Source organism: Eucyclogobius newberryi, unplaced genomic scaffold (genome assembly GCF_026437365.1).
Source record: "Eucyclogobius newberryi isolate DKJ021-1_F unplaced genomic scaffold, fEucNew1.0.hap1 SCAF_12, whole genome shotgun sequence".
Lineage (NCBI taxonomy): Eukaryota > Metazoa > Chordata > Actinopteri > Gobiiformes > Gobiidae > Eucyclogobius > Eucyclogobius newberryi.
The window spans coordinates 34,473,537-34,486,121 of NW_027315746.1; positions in this window are offsets into that span (position 1 = coordinate 34,473,537).

The window sequence follows — 12,585 nt, forward strand, 5'->3', positions numbered from 1 at the left end:
GTAGGTGTGTATAGTGTGTAGGTGTATATGTGTGTTGATGTGTATGTGTGTATAGTATGTATGTGTGTATAGTGTGTAGGTGTGTATGTGTGTATAGTGTGTAGGTGTATATATGTGTAGGTGTGTATGTGTGTATAGTGTGTATGTGTGTATAGTGTGTATGTGTGTATGTGTGTATAGTGTGTAGGTGTGTATGTGTGTATAGTGTGTAGGTGTGTATGTGTGTATAGTGTGTATAGTGTGTATAGTGTGTAGGTGTGTATAGTGTGAAGGTGTGTATGTGTGTACAGTGTGTAGGTCTGTATGTGTGTATAGGTGTATAGTGTGTATAGTGTGTAGGTGTGTATATATGTAGGTGTGTATGTGTGTATGTTTGTATAGTGTGTAGGTGTGTATGTGTGTAGGTGTGTATGTGTGTATAGTGTGTATGTGTGTATGTCTGTATAGTGTGTATGTGTGTAGTTGTGTAGGTGTGTATGTGTGTATGTGTGTATAGTGTGTAGGTGTGTATGTGTGTATAGTGTGTATAGTGTGTAGGTGTGTATGTGTGTATAGTGTGTAGGTGTGTACGTGTGTAGTTGTGTAGGTGTGTATGTGTGTATGTGTGTATAGTGTGTAGGTGTGTATGTGTGTATAGTGTGTATAGTGTGTAGGTGTGTATGTGTGTATAGTGTGTAGGTGTGTACGTGTGTATAGGTGTATAGTGTGTATAGTGTGTAGGTGTGTATGTGTGTAGGTGTGTATGTGTCTATGTGTGTATGTGTGTATGTGTGTATAGTGTGTATGTATGTATGTGTGTATAGTGTGTATGTGTGTATGTGTGTATAGTGTGTATGTGTGTAGGTGTGTATGTGTGTATGTGTGTATGTGTGTATAGTGTGTAGGTGTCTATGTGTGTAGGTGTGTATGTGTGTATAGTGTGTATAGTGTGTATAGTGTGTAGGTGTGTATGTGTGTAGGTGTGTATAATGTGTAGGTGTGTATGTGTGTAGGTGTGTATAGTGTATAGGTGTGTATGTGTGTATAGTGTGTAGGTGTGTATGTGTGTAGGTGTGTATAGTGTATAGGTGTGTATGTGTGTATGTGTGTATAGTGTGTAGGTGTGTATGTGTGTATAGTGTGTATGTGTGTATAGTGTGTAGGTGTGTATAGTGTGTAGGTGTGTATGTGTGTAGGTGTGTATGTGTATATGTGTGTATAGTGTGTAGGTGTGTATATGTGTAGGTGTGTATGTGTGTATAGTGTGTATATGTGTATGTGTGTACAGTGTGTAGGTGTGTATGTGTGTAGGTGTGTAGGTGTTCATGTGTGTATAGTTTGTATGTGTGTATGGTGTGTATGTGTGTATGTGTGTATGTGTGTATAGTGTGTAGGTGTGTATGTGTGTAGGTGTGTAGGTGTGTATGTGTGTATAGTGTGCAGGTGTCTATGTGTGTAGGTGTGTATGTGTGTAGGTGTGTATAGTGTGTATAGTGTGTAGGTTTGTATGTGTGTAGGTGCGTATAGTGTGTAGGTGTGTATAGTGTGTAGGTGTATATGTGTGTAGGTGTGTATAGTGTGTAGGTGTGTATGTGTGTATAGTGTGTAGGTGTGTATGTGTGTAGGTGTGTATGTGTGTATAGTGTGTTGTATGTGTGTATAGTGTGTAGGTGTGTATGTGTGTAGGTGTGTATGTGTGTATGTGTGTATAGTGTGTAGGTGTGTATGTGTGTATGTGTGTAGGTGTGTAGGTGTGTATGTGTGTATAGTGTGTACGTGTGTATAGTGTGTATAGTGTGTATGTGTGTTTGTGTGTATAGTGTGTATAGTGTGTAGGTGTGTATGTGTGTATAGTGTGTAGGTGTCTATGTGTGTATGTGTGTATGTGTGTATAGTGTGTATATGTCTATGTGTGTATGTGTCTATGTGTGTATAGTGTGTAGGTGTGTAGGTGTGTATAGTGTGTATGTGTAGATGTGTGTATGTGTCTATGTGTGTATGTGTGTATAGTGTGTATGTGTGTATGTGTGGATGTGTGTATGTGTGTATAGTGTGTATAGTGTGTATGTGTGTATAGTGTGTATGTGTGTAGGTGTGTATGTGTGTATGTGTGTAGGTGAGTATGTGTGTATAGTGTGTAGGTGTCTATGTGTGTATGTGTGTAGGTGTGTATAGTGTGTATGTGTGTATGTGTGTATAGTGTGTATGTGTGTATGTGTGTATAGTGTGTATGTGTGTATGTGTGTATAGTGTGTATGTGTGTAGGTGTGTAGGTGTGTATGTGTGTATAGTGTGTAGGTGTCTATGTGTGTATGTGTGTAGGTGTGTATAGTGTGTAGGTGTGTATGTGTGTATAGTGTGTAGGTGTGTATGTGTGTAGGTGTGTATAGTGTGTAGGTGTGTATGTGTGTAGGTGTGTATAGTGTGTAGGTGTGTATGTGTGTATAGCGTGTATGTGTGTATGTGTGTAGGTGTGTATGTGTGTAGGTGTGTATAGTGTGTATGTATGTATGTGTGTAAGTGTGTATGTGTGTATGTGTGTAGGTGTGTATGTGTGTATAGTGTGTAGGTGTGTATAGTGTGTATAGTGTGTATGTGTGTAGTTGTGTAGGTGTGTATGTGTGTATGTGTGTATAGTGTGTAGGTGTGTATGTGTGTATAGTGTGTAGGTGTGTATGTGTGTATAGGTGTATAGTGTGTATAGTGTGTAGGTGTGTACATGTGTAGGTGTGTATGTGTCTATGTGTGTATGTGTGTAGGTGTGTATAGTGTGTATGTGTGTATGTGTGTATAGTGTGTATGTGTGTATGTGTGTAGGTGTGTATGTGTGTATAGTGTGTAGGTGTCTATGTGTGTATGTGTGTAGGTGTGTATAGTGTGTATAGTGTGTATGTGTGTAGGTGTGTATAGTGTGTAGGTGTGTATGTGTGTATAGCGTTTATGTGTGTATGTGTGTAGGTGTGTATAGTGTGTATGTGTGTATGTGTGTATGTGTGTATGTGTGTATAGTGTGTAGGTGTGTATAGTGTGTATAGTGTGTAGGTGTCTATGTGTGTAGGAGTGTATAGTGTGTAGGTGTGTATAGTGTGTAGGTGTATATGTGTGTAGGTGTGTATGTGTGTATAGTGTGTATGTGTGTATAGTGTGTATGTGTGTATGTATGTATAGTGTGTAGGTGTGTATGTGTGTATAGTGTGTAGGTGTGTATGTGTGTATAGTGTGTAGGTGTGTATGTGTGTTGATGTGTATGTGTGTATAGTGTGTATGTGTGTATAGTGTGTATGTGTGGTGTTGTGTAGGTGTGTATGTGTGTATGTGTGTATGTGTGTATAGTGTGTAGGTGTGTATGTGTGTAGGTGTGTATGTGTGTATAGTGTGTAGGTGTGTATGTGTGTATAGGTGTACAGTGTGTTTAGTGTGTAGGTGTGTATATGTGTAGGTGTATATGTGTCTATGTGTGTATGTGTGTATAGTGTGTATGTGTGTATGTGTGTATGTGTGTATGTGTGTATAGTGTGTATGTGTGTATGTGTGTAGGTGTGTATGTGTGTATGTGTGTATAGTGTGTATTTGTGTATGTGTGTAGGTGTGTATGTGTGTAGGTGTGTATGTGTGTATAGTGTGTAGGTGTCTATGTGTGTAGGTGTGTATGTGTGTAGGTGTGCATGTGTGTAGGTGTGTATAGTGTGTAGGTGTGTATGTGTGTATAGTGTGTATTGTGTGTATAGTGTGTAGGTGTGTATGTGTGTAGGTGTGTATAGTGTGTAGGTGTGTATGTGTGTATAGTGTGTATGTGTGTATAGTGTGTATGTGTGTGTGTGTATAGTGTGTAGGTGTGTATGTGTGTAGGTGTGTAGGTGTGTATGTGTGTATAGTGTGTAGGTGTGTATAGTGTGTATGTGTGTATAGTGTGTAAGTGTGTATGTGTGTAGGTGTGTATGTGTGTGTGTGTGTGTGTGTAGGTGTGTATAGTGTGTAGGTGTGTAGGTGTGTATGTGTGTATAGTGTGTATGTGTGTACAGTGTGTAGGTGTGTATGTGTGTATGTGTGTATGTGTGTATGTGTGTATAGTGTGTATAGTGTGTATAGTGTGTAGGTGTGTATGTGTATATAGTGTGTATAGTGTATATGTGTGTATGTGTGTATAGTGTGTTGTATGTGTGTATAGTGTGTAGGTGTGTATGTGTGTAGGTGTGTATGTGTGTATGTGTGTATAGTGTGTAGGTGTGTATGTGTGTATGTGTGTAGGTGTGTAGGTGTGTATGTGTGTATAGTGTGTACGTGTGTATAGTGTGTATAGTGTGTATGTGTGTTTGTGTGTATAGTGTGTATAGTGTGTAGGTGTGTATGTGTGTATAGTGTGTAGGTGTCTATGTGTGTATGTGTGTATGTGTGTATAGTGTGTATATGTCTATGTGTGTATGTGTCTATGTGTGTATAGTGTGTAGGTGTGTAGTTGTGTATAGTGTGTATGTGTAGATGTGTGTATGTGTCTATGTGTGTATGTGTGTATAGTGTGTATGTGTGTATGTGTGGATGTGTGTATGTGTGTATAGTGTGTATAGTGTGTATGTGTGTATAGTGTGTATGTGTGTAGGTGTGTATGTGTGTATGTGTGTAGGTGAGTATGTGTGTATAGTGTGTAGGTGTCTATGTGTGTATGTGTGTAGGTGTGTATAGTGTGTATGTGTGTATGTGTGTATAGTGTGTATGTGTGTATGTGTGTATAGTGTGTATGTGTGTATGTGTGTATAGTGTGTATGTGTGTAGGTGTGTAGGTGTGTATGTGTGTATAGTGTGTAGGTGTCTATGTGTGTATGTGTGTAGGTGTGTATAGTGTGTAGGTGTGTATGTGTGTATAGTGTGTAGGTGTGTATGTGTGTAGGTGTGTATAGTGTGTAGGTGTGTATGTGTGTAGGTGTGTATAGTGTGTAGGTGTGTATGTGTGTATAGCGTGTATGTGTGTATGTGTGTAGGTGTGTATGTGTGTAGGTGTGTATAGTGTGTATGTATGTATGTGTGTAAGTGTGTATGTGTGTATGTGTGTAGGTGTGTATGTGTGTATAGTGTGTAGGTGTGTATAGTGTGTATAGTGTGTATGTGTGTAGTTGTGTAGGTGTGTATGTGTGTATGTGTGTATAGTGTGTAGGTGTGTATGTGTGTATAGTGTGTAGGTGTGTATGTGTGTATAGGTGTATAGTGTGTATAGTGTGTAGGTGTGTACATGTGTAGGTGTGTATGTGTCTATGTGTGTATGTGTGTAGGTGTGTATAGTGTGTATGTGTGTATGTGTGTATAGTGTGTATGTGTGTATGTGTGTAGGTGTGTATGTGTGTATAGTGTGTAGGTGTCTATGTGTGTATGTGTGTAGGTGTGTATAGTGTGTATAGTGTGTATGTGTGTAGGTGTGTATAGTGTGTAGGTGTGTATGTGTGTATAGCGTTTATGTGTGTATGTGTGTAGGTGTGTATAGTGTGTATGTGTGTATGTGTGTATGTGTGTATGTGTGTATAGTGTGTAGGTGTGTATAGTGTGTATAGTGTGTAGGTGTCTATGTGTGTAGGAGTGTATAGTGTGTAGGTGTGTATAGTGTGTAGGTGTATATGTGTGTAGGTGTGTATGTGTGTATAGTGTGTATGTGTGTATAGTGTGTATGTGTGTATGTATGTATAGTGTGTAGGTGTGTATGTGTGTATAGTGTGTAGGTGTGTATGTGTGTATAGTGTGTAGGTGTGTATGTGTGTTGATGTGTATGTGTGTATAGTGTGTATGTGTGTATAGTGTGTATGTGTGGTGTTGTGTAGGTGTGTATGTGTGTATGTGTGTATGTGTGTATAGTGTGTAGGTGTGTATGTGTGTAGGTGTGTATGTGTGTATAGTGTGTAGGTGTGTATGTGTGTATAGGTGTACAGTGTGTTTAGTGTGTAGGTGTGTATATGTGTAGGTGTATATGTGTCTATGTGTGTATGTGTGTATAGTGTGTATGTGTGTATGTGTGTATGTGTGTATGTGTGTATAGTGTGTATGTGTGTATGTGTGTAGGTGTGTATGTGTGTATGTGTGTATAGTGTGTATTTGTGTATGTGTGTAGGTGTGTATGTGTGTAGGTGTGTATGTGTGTATAGTGTGTAGGTGTCTATGTGTGTAGGTGTGTATGTGTGTAGGTGTGCATGTGTGTAGGTGTGTATAGTGTGTAGGTGTGTATGTGTGTATAGTGTGTATTGTGTGTATAGTGTGTAGGTGTGTATGTGTGTAGGTGTGTATAGTGTGTAGGTGTGTATGTGTGTATAGTGTGTATGTGTGTATAGTGTGTATGTGTGTGTGTGTATAGTGTGTAGGTGTGTATGTGTGTAGTTGTGTAGGTGTGTATGTGTGTATGTGTGTATAGTGTGTAGGTGTGTATGTGTGTATAGTGTGTAGGTGTGTATGTGTGTATAGGTGTATAGTGTGTATAGTGTGTAGGTGTGTACATGTGTAGGTGTGTATGTGTCTATGTGTGTATGTGTGTAGGTGTGTATAGTGTGTATGTGTGTATGTGTGTATAGTGTGTATGTGTGTATGTGTGTAGGTGTGTATGTGTGTATAGTGTGTAGGTGTCTATGTGTGTATGTGTGTAGGTGTGTATAGTGTGTATAGTGTGTATGTGTGTAGGTGTGTATAGTGTGTAGGTGTGTATGTGTGTATAGCGTTTATGTGTGTATGTGTGTAGGTGTGTATAGTGTGTATGTGTGTATGTGTGTATGTGTGTATGTGTGTATAGTGTGTAGGTGTGTATAGTGTGTATAGTGTGTAGGTGTCTATGTGTGTAGGAGTGTATAGTGTGTAGGTGTGTATAGTGTGTAGGTGTATATGTGTGTAGGTGTGTATGTGTGTATAGTGTGTATGTGTGTATAGTGTGTATGTGTGTATGTATGTATAGTGTGTAGGTGTGTATGTGTGTATAGTGTGTAGGTGTGTATGTGTGTATAGTGTGTAGGTGTGTATGTGTGTTGATGTGTATGTGTGTATAGTGTGTATGTGTGTATAGTGTGTATGTGTGGTGTTGTGTAGGTGTGTATGTGTGTATGTGTGTATGTGTGTATAGTGTGTAGGTGTGTATGTGTGTAGGTGTGTATGTGTGTATAGTGTGTAGGTGTGTATGTGTGTATAGGTGTACAGTGTGTTTAGTGTGTAGGTGTGTATATGTGTAGGTGTATATGTGTCTATGTGTGTATGTGTGTATAGTGTGTATGTGTGTATGTGTGTATGTGTGTATGTGTGTATAGTGTGTATGTGTGTATGTGTGTAGGTGTGTATGTGTGTATGTGTGTATAGTGTGTATTTGTGTATGTGTGTAGGTGTGTATGTGTGTAGGTGTGTATGTGTGTATAGTGTGTAGGTGTCTATGTGTGTAGGTGTGTATGTGTGTAGGTGTGCATGTGTGTAGGTGTGTATAGTGTGTAGGTGTGTATGTGTGTATAGTGTGTATTGTGTGTATAGTGTGTAGGTGTGTATGTGTGTAGGTGTGTATAGTGTGTAGGTGTGTATGTGTGTATAGTGTGTATGTGTGTATAGTGTGTATGTGTGTGTGTGTATAGTGTGTAGGTGTGTATGTGTGTAGGTGTGTAGGTGTGTATGTGTGTATAGTGTGTAGGTGTGTATAGTGTGTATGTGTGTATAGTGTGTAAGTGTGTATGTGTGTAGGTGTGTATGTGTGTGTGTGTGTGTGTGTGTGTAGGTGTGTATAGTGTGTAGGTGTGTAGGTGTGTATGTGTGTATAGTGTGTATGTGTGTACAGTGTGTAGGTGTGTATGTGTGTATGTGTGTATGTGTGTATGTGTGTATAGTGTGTATAGTGTGTATAGTGTGTAGGTGTGTATGTGTATATAGTGTGTATAGTGTATATGTGTGTATGTGTGTATAGTGTGTATGTGTGTATGTGTGTAGGTGTGTATGTGAGTAGGTGTGTATGTGTGTATAGTGTGTAGGTGTCTATGTGTGTAGGTGTGTATAGTGTGTAGGTGTGTATGTGTGTATAGTGTGTATGTGTGTATAGTGTGTATGTGTGTATGTGTGTATAGTGTGTATGTGTGTATAGGTGTATAGTGTGTATAGTGTGTAGGTGTGTATATGTGTAGGTGTGTATGTGTGTATGTGTGTAGGTGTGTATAGTGTGTATAGTGTGTATGTGTGTATGTGTGTATAGTGTGTATGTGTGTATGTGTGTATAGTGTGTATGTGTGTATGTGTGTATAGTGTGTATGTGTGTAGGTGTGTATGTGTGTATAGTGTGTAGGTGTCTATGTGTGTATGTGTGTAGGTGTGTATAGTGTGTATAGTGTGTATGTGTGTGTGTGTGTAGGTGTGTATAGTGTGTATGTGTGTATAGCGTTTATGTGTGTATGTGTGTAGGTGTGTATAGTGTGTATGTGTGTATGTGTGTATAGGTGTATAGTGTGTATAGTGTGTAGGTGTGTATATGTGTAGGTGTGTATGTGTCTATGTGTGTATGTGTGTATGTTTGTATAGTGTGTAGGTGTGTATGTGTGTAGGTGTGTATGTGTGTATAGTGTGTATGTGTGGTGTTGTGTAGGTGTGTATGTGTGTATGTGTGTATGTGTGTATAGTGTGTAGGTGTGTATGTGTGTATAGTGTGTATAGTGTGTAGGTGTGTATGTGTGTATAGTGTGTAGGTGTGTATGTGTGTATAGGTGTATAGTGTGTTTAGTGTGTAGGTGTGTATATGTGTAGGTGTATATGTGTCTATGTGTGTATGTGTGTATGTGTGTATGTGTGTATAGTGTGTATGTGTGTATGTGTGTAGGTGTGTATGTGTGTATAGTGTGTATTTGTGTATGTGTGTAGGTGTGTATGTGTGTAGGTGTGTATGTGTGTAGGTGTGTATGTGTGTAGGTGTGTATAGTGTGTAGGTGTGTATGTGTGTATAGTGTGTATTGTGTGTATAGTGTGTAGGTGTGTATGTGTGTAGGTGTGTATAGTGTGTAGGTGTGTATGTGTGTATAGTGTGTATGTGTGTATAGTGTGTAGGTGTGTATGTGTGTATAGTGTGTAGGTGTGTATGTGTGTATAGTGTGTATGTGTGTATAGTGTGTAGGTGTATATGTGTGTATAGTGTGTAGGTGTGTATATGTGTAGGTGTGTATGTGTGTATAGTGTGTATATGTGTATGTGTGTACAGTGTGTAGGTCTGTATGTGTGTAGGTGTGTAGGTGTGTATGTGTGTATAGTGTGTATGTGTGTATAGTGTGTATGTGTGTATGTGTGTATAGTGTGTAGGTGTGTATGTGTGTAGGTGTGTAGGTGTGTATGTGTGTATAGTGTGTAGGTGTGTATAGTGTGTGTGTGTGTGTGTGTATATGTGTATAGTGTGTAGGTGTGTATGTGTGTATAGTGTGTAGGTGTGTATGTGTGTAGGTGTGTATGTGTGTGTGTGTGTGTGTGTATGTGTGTATAGTGTGTATGTGTGTATGTTTGTATAGTGTGTAGGTGTGTATGTGTGTAGGTGTGTATGTGTGTATTGTGTGTAGGTGTGTATGTGTGTATAGTGTGTATGTGTGTACAGTGTGTAGGTGTGTATGTGTGTATGTGTATAGTGTGTACGTGTGTATAGTGTGTATAGTGTGTATAGTGTGTATGTGTGTATAGTGTGTATAGTGTATATGTGTGTATGTGTGTATAGCGTGTATGTGTGTATAGTGTGTAGGTGTGTATGTGTGTATAGTGTGTATGTGTGTATAGTGCGTAGGTGTGTATGTGTGTATGTGTGTATGTGTGTATGTGTGTATAGTGTGTATGTGTGTATGTGTGTATGTGTATAGGTGTGTATGTGTGTATAGTGTGTATGTGTGTATAGTGTGTATGTGTGTATAGTGCGTAGGTGTGTATGTGTGTATGTGTGTATGTGTGTATGTGTGTATAGTGTGTATGTGTGTATGTGTGTATGTGTATAGGTACATATACAGGTAGATGTATAGTGCGGTGCTGGAGTCCCAGCTTCAGTGTGTCTGGTTTCTTTCTAAGCCCATGTCAAAGTGCCCATTAGTCACAGGGAAATGCAGCCTGTTGGAGAGGATGTGGCAGCAGGAGGCAGACTGTTGGAGAGGATGTGGCAGCAGGAGACAGACTGTTGGAGAGGATGTGGCAGCAGGAGGCAAACTGTTGGAGAGGATGTGGCAGCAGGAGGCAGACTGTTGGAGAGCACGTGGCAGCAGGAGGCAGACTGTTGGAGAGGATGTGGCAGCAGGAGGCAGACTGTTGGAGAGGATGTGGCAGCAGGAGGCAGACTGTTGGAGAGGATGTGGCAGCAGGAGGCAGACTGTTGGAGAGGATGTGGCAGCAGGAGACAAACCACTATCATGTGTTTTGGGATTGTCCTGTTGTTCACAAGTTTAGACTGAGATCAACAAAGTCTGACAGACAATTTATGACATCACCATCTCAATGGATTTAATGACTCTGTATTTGGGCCTCATGACTTTGTATTTGGGCCTCAGGACCCTGTATTTGGGCCTCAGGACTCTGTATTTGGGCCTCAGGACTCTGTATTTGGGCCTCAGGACCCTGTATTTGGGCCTCAGGACTCTGTATTTGGGCCTCAGGACTCTGTATTTGGGCCTCAGGACTCTGTATTTGGGCCTCAGGACTATATTTGGGCCTCAGGACTCTGTATTTGGGCCTCAGAACTCTGTATTTGGGCCTCAGGACTCTGTATTTGGGCCTCATGACTCTGTATTTGGGCCTCAGGACTATATTTGGGCCTCAGGACCCTGTATTTGGGCCTCAGGACTATATTTGGGCCTCAGGACTCTGTATTTGGGCCTCATGACTCTGTATTTGGGCCTCATGACTCTGTATTTGGGCCTCATGACTCTGTATTTGGGCCTCATGACTCTGTATTTGGGCCTCAGGACCCTATATTTGGGCCTCAGGACTCTGTATTTGGGCCTCAGCACTCTGTATTTGGGCCTCAGGACTATATTTGGGCCTCAGGACTCTGTATTTGGGCCGAATTTGGGCCTCAGGACTGTATTTGGGCCTCAGCACTCTGTATTTGGGCCTCAGGACCCTATATTTGGGCCTCAAGACTCTGTATTTGGGCCTCATGACTCTGTATTTGGGCCTCAGGACCCTATATTTGGGCCTCAGGACTCTGTATTTGGGCCTCAGCACTCTGTATTTGGGCCTCAGGACTATATTTGGGCCTCAGGACTCTGTATTTGGGCCGAATTTGGGCCTCAGGACTGTATTTGGGCCTCAGCACTCTGTATTTGGGCCTCAGGACCCTATATTTGGGCCTCAAGACTCTGTATTTGGGCCGAATTTGGGCCTCAGGACTGTATTTGGGCCTCAGGACTCCTGCCATGGACACAAGCAGCAGCTCTCTCTGGAGCCTCCTCCTGCAGCAGTGGAAAAAGCGCTTACTAAAACAAATGGTTGAAACAAAACGCCCCGACGATCAAGGACTGGACTAAGATTAGACAAGACATTCCACAGACTGTGGGAACAGAGGGAAATGTGTTTGGGTTCAGTTTTTATTTGAGCGTTTATTGATTTGTGTCTGTTCTTCCAGCTCTGGTCGTGTTTTTGTTCATAATTCTTTCAATTCTTCGTACGGTATTTATAAAAAAGAACAAACAGTATTGTAACACTTTTTAGTCAAATTGTGTCTGAGGCTTGGTTCCTAAAGGGGGCTTTGGAGGTATGCACTTATGAAAAGTAAAAGTAAGTAGTAAGAAAAATGTTTCAAAACAAGGATGTAGAAGCTCCCAAACTAAAGGCATTGATTGAAAAAAAAGGGTTTAATCTACGACTTATAAATCACCTCAAGTAAATTGTGAATTCAAATGATTAAAGCTCATGTACTGTATATACAGTTCTCTGTTGTTGTTTTGTTGGTTTTTTGCAGTTGCACAGCGCGGTAGCAGCGGCCTTGACTCTGTTTGCCACCACTATCACCGCTGTCAGGTGATCGGCCCTGGACCCTGGTCAAGGCCACACGCGCCGCAGACCTCCGCCCTTCCAGGACAAATCTCAGTTGTTCACAAATAAGAGCTGTTTTAACCTGTTTGTATGTGTTTCTAATTGTGTGGTCAATGATCCTCGCTGGGATAAGGTTCATTTGAAGGGATTTTCTTTTTTCCTTTGTCTTTACAATGTCTTTATTGATTAGTGTTGCTCTATGGTTAGACACGAGCAGCAGATGTGACATAATGTAGAGTTAAATCCTCAACTGTTACCTAGCAACCATACTGTGAACAAGGACCAAAATTACACAAATCATAATACATACCTGATAACACCCTTTATTTTTAAATTAAAATGTCACTTTTGTCATTTGGGTGCAAAGTTGGCCTTGCCTCTTCCATTGTGCGTTCTGAAGTGTAGGACGTGAACCGATCTTCACCGCAGACATGAAGCGCAGCGCAGCAAGCAAACGATGAAACCTCAACTCTGGCTTTGTGATGAATATAAGTGCTGTCAGTGTGTGAAATGTCCCAATTTCTCATGTTTACCTCCTTGTGCCCTTGTGTCCTCGTGCACTTACACACTTTGTGCACTTTAAGAAAACGCACACTTCAGTCAAGTGCGGAGTGCGGGTGCTAGTAT